General features: G+C 36.3%; 1 long non-coding RNA gene across 1 annotated transcript; it reads left to right on the forward strand.

Moving 5' to 3' along the window:
• Positions 1–5,705: 5,705 nt before the first annotated feature.
• On the forward strand, positions 5,706–11,442 carry LOC129261646 (uncharacterized). The gene is made up of 3 exons (XR_010293547.1): positions 5,706–5,931; positions 10,374–10,551; positions 11,320–11,442. It is a non-coding gene; the product is annotated as an uncharacterized LOC129261646 (long non-coding RNA).
• Positions 11,443–13,626: the final 2,184 nt, after the last annotated feature.

Raw genomic sequence — 13,626 nt, forward strand, 5'->3', positions numbered from 1 at the left:
CAATGTCTCCTTAATTCAACGAAAGTTTGTCTGATAGACTAATGGTAATAACGTGCAAAATAAATAACAAGATATATGCCCGTATTCTGAAGTCGGGTTTAACTTAAACTCAGGTTTAAAGTTGTGGTTTAAGTATGAATAGCCAGTTGTTACATAAATCACTAACAGTAGAGATATCATATTTCAGCTCATTTGGCTCTCAAATCATTCATAAATGTCTAGGAAGTATAAAAAAGATGATTGTCTTCACCATGGATAAATCAGGAAAGAGCACAGTAAACCTAAGAAACATACAACTTAATAGAAATGTTGACACTTTTGGCTTCCCATAAGTTTAGCACAGAGTTTATAGACCATGGTCTAAGTTAAACCTGACTTCAGAATACGGGCCATGAAGTTTAATCTAAATGACAAAAAAGTGAATAGAAAACATTTATTCTGCCTATGAACATATTCTTTCTTAATTGACCACAGCCAAAAATGTAGTCGGTGAAACGAGTGAGACAAATTGTACGGACGGCTTAGGCCTAAATTACACCTTGCCAATGTTCACTGATTGTAAGCAGATACTGAATCCCGCTGGAATAATGGTTAAAACAATCCCGAAGATCATCCATGCGTTTTCTTACAATGAAAGATGTCGTAACGGAAGGGAAGCATTGGATATGCCGTTTGGAAACAGAGTCTGCAGATTTCCAGGTATTGATACTATGATAACATACTTTTTTCGGACCTTTGCTAGTTTTAAAAAAAAATATGGAAATGGGATTTTGCATGGTTCTGAGGTCTACATTTTGAACCAATGAAGGAGAAGTCCCCCCAAATGATTCCGAAAAGAAGAAAACAGCAATATCATCGAAACGGAAGTAGAATCAGAAAGTAATAATATAAAAAGAACTCACCCTATTTTCACAAAACTGTTATATGAACAGCATTGATGATAGAGAGCTGATGATGTCAGGGTGTCAATATTATATTTGTACTTTTTCATGTGAATACTTAAATTTTCTGTTTGCAGAATCAACGAAAGGAGAATCTTGATTTAACGACGATAAGGTTACAACAATTAATTTCCACATGTGCAGAGATGAATAAGCCTTTTTCGTATTTTTTAGATCTTTGTTTATTTGCAGTTCCTATGTATAACAACGTATCCTTTTATCGGAATCCCGTATGAACAAGGAGATATCACCTCTAATATCCTTGGTATAAAGCACGCTAAAGCGGCGTTTTCCTGCATCACGCCTTGCCTTATTTTTATAAGGAAGTTTGAGGATTAGCAATTAAAAGATGGATTCCCATAGAATGACATGGCACCGATTTCGGAAGATGCAGTAATTGTCATGTGTATCCATGTAAGCGTGTCTATGCAATGGTTCGCGTGTGTGTGGGTGATGATGGACGTGTGTGGGAGTGTTGGCGCTCGTGTGATTCTCATTGATAAACGTATACATGTTTGCATTCACGTTGGCGTTTAGTAAAAAAAAACATGTAATATAGGCTCTAGCTGCGAATGAATTTTGTAATAAACTATTGATAAAACCACTTTTTGCTATTACTAGAAACATCCTGCACACTTTGATTTTTCATTTTAGAGTAACATAAAGACGTCGCAATTTGATAAATTTATCCTTTTCCCGGAATGTTATACATCAAACACTCCCTACCCCCCAAAAAAGTAAAAATGAGAAAGAAACCCTAATTATTGTTTGACCTTATTTTGTTGATCATTAACAGATTGTGACCAACACCCTTGTGAAAACGGCTGGTGCGAGGAGACTATAACAGGTTACGCGTGCCACTGTTCAACAGGATATACAGGAATACATTGTGAACAAGGTGAGAAAAATTAACATTATATACATAACAGAGCGGATAGAGTAAAATAGGTCCAAAAAACAATTTAAAACAATATAGGCCTACGGAATCAATACTAAGTAATATTATCGAAAAGTTCTTATTACCATGTTCATGGTTTTATGACATCAAACATATAAATTTAACTTCGTTCGCATTTACCCACAAACGTGGACCCTAATCTGAAACACTACAATGGAATTGAGGGCCCCCTCGAACCGTGGACTGCCTACGACTGTGCATACTCTAAACACACTGAGTAAACTTTTACCCAATATTGGGTAAAAAGGGAACATGCAGGTTTGCTGCGTACTTTTTTTACCCCATATTGGGCAATTTCACCGCAACATTGCGTAAAAACTATTTACCCAATCAACATGCAGGTTCCCATTTTATCCAATATTGGGTAAACATTTTTAGAGTGTGGCAAAAAGCGAACCAAGCAATGTAGAAGCGGTAGGTCCGCGGTTAGCAGTGACTTTTCACACACCGAAGCAAAGGAGGTGCGTACATTTTGCAGGTAGAATTTTTACTTACACAGGTCCACATTTGGCGTTAGAATTTCGGACCAATTTTTAAGTCCACGGTGGACGGCATTTGTAAGTATGTGTGGGTCTCCAGAACGTGGTGAAACCCATTTAAAGTGTATATGAATGTTTATAAACACAGCAGCAAATTTTTAAGACCTGTTTTGTAAACTCTTTGTCCAGACCGAATAAGAATTGACAAGATCTTGAACACCAAGACATTGGATCTTTTTCTTCAGAGAGGTTCTAGCTTTAGAAAATGCGTTTAGAGGTTTCCTTTAAACTTCTCCAGACATCAAATAATTCGGAGTTACAACGAGTTGTATTCGTAACCCCCCAGATATGGTTTATCTCTAACATTTTGTTCTATTTTGTATGTGGTGAATGTACACATGTTTCGCAACAGATTCAAATTTAAATTCAAACAAACCACTCCCGACGACCACCGCCACATCCACCACCACCACCAGCACCATCACCACCATCAGCACTGCAGCCGCCATCCCCACCACCACTACTTCCAAGACACCTCCCCAGATCGGTAGGTATGTTTATAGAATCTGGTTGGTGAAAAATCTTCTTTTTTGCCAGTTATTTCTTTATTATTGCTTTCGTAGCTTTTTTGTATTTTGGGTACGATAATAACTCAAAATTTATTCAGTCAATTATCATGTATGTTCCATCAACTTTAAATTTTAACAGGTGTAAAACTGAGGACAAAATCTAATCAAGTTTTTAATATCTGGTCATTGCCTAGGTTAGTATATATTTAGTAAAATCAGTAAAACTCTAGGGAAATTCCAATTTGCATGAACCAGATGAAATTTGGCCAATAGCCTATCAAATATGTAAACAATGTAAAAAAAATGTATCACCGAGTAGGTTGCTTAATACGGAGTCCCATAAGGTGACATGTTTTCTCCCGCCGTATACTCGTTCCCTCCACTTATAACTTGTTCCATCAACTCATAGTTAGGTTTTTTGACCCATAACTCTTTCCCACGACATATCAATCGTCAGTTCGACTAATACATTACTTGTTCCATCGATTTACAACAAATTTTCTCGCAGGTTGTGCTCCCTCTTGGAAAAGTGATTGCAAAAATACGAAAATTTTTACTGTTTAGATGTCGACCGTTTTTGAAGTTGAAAATATTTTTTTGTAAGCTTGTCAAATTATCCATGACTTAAAATCCATGTCCACTCATACCATCTCCCTGGTCAGATACGAAATCCGATACCAAGCAAATCCGCTCCCTCCTCTCTCTCCATGAATATATAAATACATGTAGATAATAATTTCAAATGGTGCATCAGGCCCTACGTTAACATTTCACTGCGGAATAAGAAATATCTTGCACAGATTGTGTCACAGAGTCGATTGTATAGTTATGTTCGTTTCACTTTGAGTAATTTGATTAAGTTTCCTTGCAGCTGACAATAATTTTAAGCTTCACAATTCATGTGATGTCCGTGTTATATTGGTCTAAAACGTTCTGCTTTTAGATTCGCCTGAAATTGAACTTACATCAGTATTATTATTGCTATCTGTTTATGATTGATATTCTTATCATAGTTCGCAATTTGTTGTTATCTTCATCATCATCATCATCATTATCATCAACACCATTTAGTTATTAGCGGATCAAATATGCTAATTTCTTTTAGCAAATATCTTATTATTGATAATTCGTATCAAATTTTCTGTTTTCATTATCCTTTACCCGCTCCACGTGTTTCCAGGGAAGCGGGGTTGCTGAAGCCCCCCTACGATTTCTCGGTTCCCTGATGGTGCTGCGTCTATTACTTTCCAAAGGCATCACCCCCTGGAATTTTTGAAGCTGTAAAAATATGGATAAATATAACCAAAGTGACCTTAGTTTTGTAGTGAAATTTACATCAGCACCACACCAAAAGAATCTTTCCCAGGGCCCTGCTTTAATGGTATTTTCGTGAAATCTTCAGGTATTTTCACCATAAACTTGGGTCTATCGTAAACATGAAAACATTAGCGATCATAATTACTGTCCCCAAAAAGAAGAATAATTTTTTTTACAATGAAATCGAACGCGAATTAATATCAATGACGATACGATCATTGATATTAATACGATTTCATTCACTGCGAAGCTACAGTATTTTGATAAGGGTGTGTGGGGGCGTAGAAGAAGATTTAAGATTAACGTAATTTTCCCCTGATTTATACATGTATAATTGATGCAAAATTAGACTGGAAAACCTAAATCCACCCTTTGTCTTTTTTCTTCCTTTTAATTTATTCTGTTCTCTTATTCCCCCATTACTTTAAGGATCATAAATTGCATTTGAAGACATCATTAGCATTAATAGTTTTATAATCTTATCTAAATTTAGCAAATTGGACTGTAGGTCAGTAAATGTTTTTTAAACCAATATTCGATAAGCTGATGTAGCTTTGAAAATAAACTTGTATTCTTTATAGGCACGATGGTCATAATATGATTTTTTCATCGTTGTCCGAGCCTATAATGAACATCTCTTATATGATAATGATGATAACAATAATAATGGTATTGGTCATATTGATCATATAGATACTATCATTAAAGGAGAATGAAACCCTTGAAACCAGCTGAATCCATATCAAAGAGAAAAATCAAAGAAACATATTGTTGAAAGTTTGAGGAAGATTGAATGAATAATAAGAAAGTTATGAGCATTCGAATATTGAGATCACTAGTGCCATGTAGATCCTCCCAACGGCAATGCGACCAAGATCTGTGATATCACACACGTACAACTCCCTCATTACTTTAGTACTTATTTCACTTATATTCTCACTTTTATAGAGTCTATCACAAGGTGAGGTGTTCTCTTTATGAGATGACAAGTACAGAGGTTTCACAACATTATATCATTGATGAATCGTTTGTCATATGATTAGAATGAGCAAAAAGAGATGTTTTGGGGTATATTTTCAGTGTCCAAATGGGAGAGTTGTACGTGTGTGACATCACAGATCTTGGTCGCATTGCCAATGGGAGGATCTCCATAGCATTAGTGATCTCGACATTCAAATGCTCATAACTCTTTTATTGCTAGTCCTATTTTACTCAAAGTTTTGTTGATCTTATTCTTTGATTTTTCTGCTTTCACAAAAGCTAACTTGCTCCAAGAGTTTCATTCTCCTTTAAGTTATCTGCCGAATAACCAATTCGTCCTAATGACAAATCAAATTTTGACCGATGATCTGCATTTCTCAAATTATCCAGGTTTACGATCATAAAGAATATGAATGAGCATATAAAGCAATTACATCTGTACTTTCTTACAGTGCCATCGGTGAAAATGTTTTTTTCTAACCTAACCTCGAGCATCATTACTGGGGACCTTACGGATGAATTAGTATTATCTTCCTTCATGTCCTTCGGAGCTTCTGGTCAGCCATCGGATTTAGAGTACGACTACGTTTCTCGAAAGATATACTGGTTAATTCGGCCGGGGACGCTTTATAGATCTGATATAAATGGATCATCCAGCGAGATGGTCTTACAATCAAACAATTCAAGTAAGACATTTACATAATATTTCGACCGACTAAGGTCCCATAACACAAAGGTCAACGATTGATCGTATGATTGATTTTCACTATTGTACACTGTAGTCAATGCAATCAATTGAAAAAAAAAAAAATCTACGATCATTTCTAAGCTTCGTGTTACAGCAATACCGTAATGAGCCAACCAATTTGAGGGAGGTAGGGGGCAAAATTTCTATATAAAGGCTAAAGCCGCCACCTAGCGAGCAAAAAGAATAACATTTTAATATAAAAATCGAATTTTGTGATATATTTCGACTTAATATTCAGAAGAAAAATATTAACCTAACTCTCATCCTTTTTCGTTTTTTTCCTTTTCTTAATCGTCGAAGAGCCGTGGTGTAGTGGTACTGACTCTCGCCTTATAAACAGAGGGTCGTGTGTTCAAATCCCACCGCGGTCTAGCGTCCTTTGGCAAGGCGTTTATCCACACTTTGCCACTCTCGACCCAGGTGCTAAATGGTTACCCGGTAGGATGCGAAAGATATTGTATGTTTGATTTTGCCAGTGCCATAATGAGGCTGCAGTGAACGCAAGGAATGCTCCCCAGGGAGTGGAAATTGTGCACTTTTCGTGCGGGATTGAAATGGATCAAATGACCGGGGTAATAATGCTGTAACACGCTTTGAGCCATTCTGGGAAAAGCGCTTTATAAAAATTGGATATTATTATTATTATTATCGTGAAACCTTAGGGGGGAGGGGTCCATGGCATCAAGCCTTCACACATCTGTACGACAGTGGAACAGGTGATCAAAATGGCTTGCATGTATAGTATGGCGCTTTACAGAATTAATGTTCATATTTATATTATATTTAAGTGTAGGATAGCCATTCGGAATGTAATCTGGCTATATTGCTTAACTGAGCTCGAACGGCAAGTTAAATTGAGGTGATTCATACATGTAGGTTTATACTGCCGAGCTGTTTACAAAATAATCGAGTAGGCATGTATACGTTCTTGATCACCAAATTTGCGCGCGACCGAGTTGACAGTTTGAAATTGGGAATCTGTATGATACACTTTGAGAATACTGGAGTCATCAGTGGCGTAATCGGGGGGGGGGGGTGGGGCACGGCCCCCCCATCGGCTGGCAAAAAAGGGGGGAAGTAGAAAAAGAGGGCGAAAGGAAGAGAAACGTAGTGGGAATGAAGAAATTATTGTACATTAAAATATGTTATATTATAATATGTTTTACGTTATGTTACATAAGAAATATTTTTCATAACCTTATGAAACATCATTGCTCTGGGTCTATCATCGTTCCTGGTGCTCTCATTGTCTGTTTAATGTTTTCAAGTCAATATACACCAAATATACATTATTTCCTCGCACTTCGAGTTATTATTGTTTCATGCAGTAACAATTAATCCAATTATAATTAATATGTATCTGAGTAATATTTCACCCTATAATGTTATATTTTCTGTATAAACTTACCCTTTTTTTGTATTATCGCCTGGTAATAATTACGATTATTATGTTTTATGTATTATTCATGTATACTAAGATTGGGTGCCTTTTAATTTGTACATTTTATTCATGGCATGGCCCCAATGCAAATCAGACTCTGTATCTGTTTGGGTTTTTTACCGTGTGAAAATGAAATGTATCCATCTCTTTTTCATGACTACTTAAAGTGATTGCCCCTTTTAAGGTCTGAATATAAAACATTTCCAGTCCGTGCTTAAGTTCGCACTAGTAAATTGCTGAGATATGTGTGCTCTTCATGAACTCCTAAAATCAATCCTTAAAATGTCCCTTTTTTGTCCTTAATATCAACATTTTTCAGCTCGCGCTTCGCGCTCGCATCATTTGGTTAGTGAAATGCGTAAGGTCTTTGTGAATTCCTACAAACAAGCCTTAAAATGCCCCTCTTTATGTCTGAATTTCCTAAATTTGGCAGCTCGCGCTTCAGTCGGGCTCGCAATATTTGATAAGTAAGATGCGCATGTTAATCATGATTACAATGACTACAAAAAGTGCTTCATATGTTTAGATGTAATTCTAACAAAATCAGTAAGTGCATGGCACTCGCATTAGATGAATATGTTGAGATATGTATATTCTAAATGGATTCCTAAAAAATAGTTCTTAAAATGTCCCTGTTTGGGGTCAATATACACAACAATTTCAGCTCGCTCTTCGCGCTCGGATTGTTTGTTAAGCGAGACAGGTACGCATCAGGATATCAATTTGATTATAATGTCCCTTTTTAGGTCTTTAATTAAAAAAGATTTTCAGCTTACGCTTCGCGCTCGCATTATTTGATCAGTGAGATACGTACCCGTTTAATGGCACAGTCCTTAAAATGTCTCTATTAGGTCAGTATACCTGGCAATTGAACGCGCTTCACGCGCCCACTAAGTGACTAAAAACTTTTTCTGGTGCCCCCCAATGCCGTGACCCATGGTACGCCACTGCTAGTCATATGACCTAGAATCTGTTGGAGCAACATCTAAGAGATGATATGAATTATGGTCTGATGTGATCATTTTGGGGGCAGATTTTACCCTTTTTGTAATTATTCTTAAATTAGTAATTTATTCAATGACCTTGCTTTGCATAAAAGTTGTGCTTCCGTTGTCACGATCGGGGAGGAGATACGGTAGTCGTTTATTATTTTTTGAGCTATGTTTGTAAAAAGAGGGCGAAAGGAAGAGAAACGTAGTGGGAATGAAGAAATTATTGTACATTAAAATATGTTATATTATAATATGTTTTACGTTATGTTACATAAGAAATATTTTTCATAACTTTATGAAACATCATTTGTTCAGGGTCTATCATCGTTCCTGGTGCTCTCATTGTCTGTTTAATGTTTTCAAGTCAATATACACCAAATATACATTATTTCCTCGCACTTCGAGTTATTATTGTTTCATGCAGTAACAATTAATCCAATTATAATTATGTATCTGAGTAATATTTCACCCTATAATGTTATATTTTCTGTATAAACTTACCTTTTTTTTGTATTATCACCTGGTAATAATTACAATTATTATGTTTTATGTATTATTCATGTATACTAAGATTGGATGCCTTTTACTTTGTACATTTTATTCATGGCATGGCCCCAATGCAAATCAGACTCTGTATCTGTTTGGGTCTTTTACCGTGTGAAAATAAAATGTATCTATCTCTTTTTCATGACTACTTAAAGTGATTGCCCCTTTTAAGGTCTGAATATAAAACATTTCCAGTCCGTGCTTAAGTTCGCACTAGTAAATTGCTGAGATATGTGTGCTCTTCATGAACTCCTAAAATCAATCCTTAAAATGTCCCTTTTCTGTCCTGAATATCAACATTTTTCAGCTCGCGCTTCGCGCTCGCATCATTTGGTTAGTGAAATGCGTAAGGTCTTTGTGAATTCCTACAAACAAGCCTTAAAATGCCCCTCTTTATGTCTGAATTTCCTAAATTTGGCAGCTCGCGCTTCAGTCGGGCTCGCAATATTTGATTAGTAAGATGCGCATGTTAATCATGATTACAATGACTACAAAAAGTGCTTCATATGTTTAGATGTAATTCTAACAAAATCAGTAAGTGCATGGCACTCGCATTAGATGAATATGTTGAGATATGTATATTCTTAATGGATTCCTAAAAAATAGTTCTTAAAATGTCCCTGTTTGGGGTCAATATACACAACAATTTCAGCTCGCTCTTCGCGCTCGGATTGTTTGTTAAGCGAGACAGGTACGCATCAGGATATCAATTTGATTATAATGTCCCTTTTTAGGTCTTTAATTAAAAAGATTTTCAGCTAACGCTTCGCGCTCGCATTATTTGATCAGTGAGATACGTACCCGTTTAATGGCACAGTCCTTAAAATGTCTCTATTAGGTCAGTATACCTGGCAATTGAACGCGCTTCACGCGCCCACTAAGTGACTAAAAACTTTTTCTGGTGCCCCCCAATGCCGTGACCCATGGTACGCCACTGCTAGTCATATGACCTAGAATCTGTTGGAGCAACATCTAAGAGATGATATGAATTATGGTCTGATGTGATCATTTTGGGGGCAGATTTTACCCTTTTTGTAATTATTCTTAAATTAGTAATTTATTCAATGACCTTGCTTTGCATAAAAGTTGTGCTTCCGTTGTCACGATCGGGGAGGAGATACGGTAGTCGTTTATTATTTTTTGAGCTATGTTTGTAATGCTATTAATAATGACTTGCTAAATAAATGAAGTAATTTCCAAAGGAAAAATGTAAATCCAGTCGAAACATCACTGGAAATGTATTATGGATACTTGGATTTAAATTTGAACATTCTCCAGTGAAAAAAATATGTATCATGTTCTAAGTATGGGACTTAGATTGGGATGGATAATACATTTCTAACATAGTAATCATGGTAACGCGACATTCTGTAAACGCTTTTATCTCTTTGCTGATTACAGAAGTGTGGAACTTCTCAATTGCTAGGAAAATGAGGATTCTGTTTCTGTACTTCTCGGAATCTAGGAACATAACATCAATGTCCATTGAAAATGGGACCGTTGATCCTACCACCAAGAGGGATGTTGTTATTAATCTCATTGAACAACCAGGCGTCATGATGTTTGACGATGAACAAGGGTATGAACTTCAAATCAAGTAACTGTTTGCATGGTTTGCTTATTACTAAATTTACATTTTGCACCAATCATGCCTATGTAATTTTAAAACATATATGTCATTTTATTGATGAATTACAGTTAATTACTTGTTTAAGTAAGTTTCCATATTTCCTTTAATGAAACAAATAATGGACTGTATTCTCCAATCTGCAATCTTGGCTACGATTGATCGAGCATATAGTCCGATTTACGCAGCACAGAGATCGTGTATGTGGATGGTTTATATAGAACCCACTAGTTTGGCCGAATTATATTTGGTTGTTTGATTAGATTCTTACATAGGATGTTGCTGTGCATTGCATAAAATAATCATTATTAAAAAGATTGCTGCCCGGCAAAAAAAAAATCGCCAGTCATTCGGACTCTTCATATTCTTCGCCTACCATGATGCCCACAAAACATCAAGATGATTTTTTTTAATGACAAAATCCATATTTCATTGTTCGAAATACTATGATATCTGAAAAAAGAAAAATACTCCGAAAATTGATTTCGCCCAAATGATTGTTAGCCCATCAGCAACTTTGCGTTGTGGCGTACGCCTGTAATACAAGCTATGTGGGGAAGGCTGATACAGAGGTGAGAAGTTCGAGCTCTGATCACGTCACTCTGATGGTGACGTTGAAGTACGATCCCAGACGTAAATAATCATATCTGACTGATGCACATCTGACATAATTCAATTATACGCACACACTAAATCTAACAAATGATTTTCACGTTTTAGTTATTTGTATGCTACACTGAGAGCGTTCATTGTGCGTATTCATATACCTTCATCTGGTGAGGTCGAGGTAGTCTATGAAAACTCCGAAGCAATAGCCATCAAGAGAATGAGAATCGATTTTACTAGTAAGTCATCATTTCATTTTGCTTTTCACTTGGATATTTCAAAATGAATACATAGGCCTCTCCTATACCCTCTTTAGCCTCTTATCAGAGGAAGTACACACGAAAAACTGTAGTAAAATGGGGAAGTTGATCTAATGAGTTCCATGAATGGAGAAGGGTGTTGTAGCCGACTGGGTCATCATTCGTTCCACGGATAAAATGACATCCATGTAATTTTTCGCCAAATTAAAAAAAAAATTACTTTTGCACCTGAATATTTCAAATATGCAAAAAAATAACATGGGTTCATGTGCTAAAATTTTCTTGTTATTGAGCTTTGAAGTTCCCGCATTAGAAGTTCTCGAGTATTGCGCATTAAAAATAATTGGGAATTTTTAGACTCCACGAGATCACTACGATGAGGTTAAATCTCTATTACTGAGTCAAAATCCATGTAAATTTCTTCAAATTTTGCAGTATAGTTCAGAATTGTATACTAAAGATAAGAAACAAATACATATTGCTATTCGTTTGCCTTTTTTAAAGACTAGCAGCACCTTCAGATGACAAAAACATAATCTCCAAAACTTTAAATTTCTGTAAGAAAGTACAATAAATGCTGCATTTTATTTAAAATCCATGTAATTTTCACGAAATTTACAAGATCGTAGAAGAAGGTGTACTTAAAAATAAATTCCAGTTGTGGGGACAATTTAAAAATGACTTTTTACAGAATTTAACATAATGATCACCAAAGTGTCTGTTTGTATGAATAAAAAATATGTGCCAAAGGATTCTGGAAGAAATTGTGTAATTGCTGAGAAATAAGCAAAATAAGCGCGGATTCTGACCCTTCAGTCGGGTCTTTATTCCAGCAATAATTATACACTGCCCCAGGTGTGCCTATCTGTGTTGGCGATCTTCAGTGTGATCGTTTTTTAGCTTAGATATTATGATTTCACAAAGTTCAGTTTATGTAACTGTACCAGATCTAGATCCACGATGATATAGTAATACTTAACCTTGGTTTTACAGACTTTCTCACGAAGTCAGTATTTTACTGCAACTACTGTCATTTAGCTTTTAGCAGTGTAAATATTAACAAATAGGGGTTCATGTGCTTGTTTTCAAACTATCAGCACTTTTGTTGGAGCAAGTGTGCCATTAAAAACACCCAAAAACGCGTCAAAGGCTTTAATCTATATGAGGAAAACTTCCAAGCCACTCTACCATTTATTCGAACTCGATATATTATTCATCATACTTTGCAGTACATTTTGAATTATGCATTGTTTGCCATTTATGAAACTTTTATTGGAAGTGAATCTAAGAGAAAGATAACAATTAAAAGACTAATTCATATTTTGTTTTACCTGTTAAGTTATCGTTTTGAAATAGAAGAGAATGTAAAATCTAGAAAACCGTGTATCTCCCTCCAGAAATAGAGGCAAATGTTAAAGAATGATGTTAATGTATTTTAAAGACGACTCGGCGATTTAAAATGATTTATAGGTCGGCGAACAAAGCCAGGTCATGAAGGTGTTTGTAATTTGGAATGGCGCGGTTGACGAGGTGATACGTCACAATGGTGCGCCAGACGGTATTGTTTCTGCGCACAATGACAATAATTTATACTGGGCGCAAGGAGCGCCCATATTTTGGCGCGCGCGCCTAGGCGAAGGCGCGAAAAATCCTTCATTTTAGTCTTGGCTTTCAACGGAGATGAACGTCCAAAATATTCGCTTGTAATTTTTCTACAAAGTACAACGAGATCTACAATAATTTTTGTTGAAACCATCATCGATCGGGAATCATCTTAATTTTGCTTAATGCAGCTGTAAATGCTGTCCGAATTACTTGAGGATTCTCTATTTATTGCCTGGCCTAACGATTAACCGTCTGCTTTGAACCGAGTTTTATACGACGGTACCGTACGAGGAGCTACGCTACGTGTTGTCGCTATAACTTAAGTAGGCCTATAACACTAGCACTTAGCAGTAGCAGTAGCAGATCGGCTGGGTCCTAGAACTTTTTGGTTTCAGCAACGATGAGAAATTGACTCGAGATGGAATTCCGTTCAACGACGTACGGTCGACTGGGATTCATCATGATTATGAGTATTGAATGTTACGGTAGTCAGAGCCCGAGTCAGAGGTCCTACTACTAGTACTACTACTACTAGCTCCCGAGACCGAGTATGATG

Source organism: Lytechinus pictus, chromosome 5 (genome assembly GCF_037042905.1).
Source record: "Lytechinus pictus isolate F3 Inbred chromosome 5, Lp3.0, whole genome shotgun sequence".
NCBI lineage: Eukaryota > Metazoa > Echinodermata > Echinoidea > Temnopleuroida > Toxopneustidae > Lytechinus > Lytechinus pictus.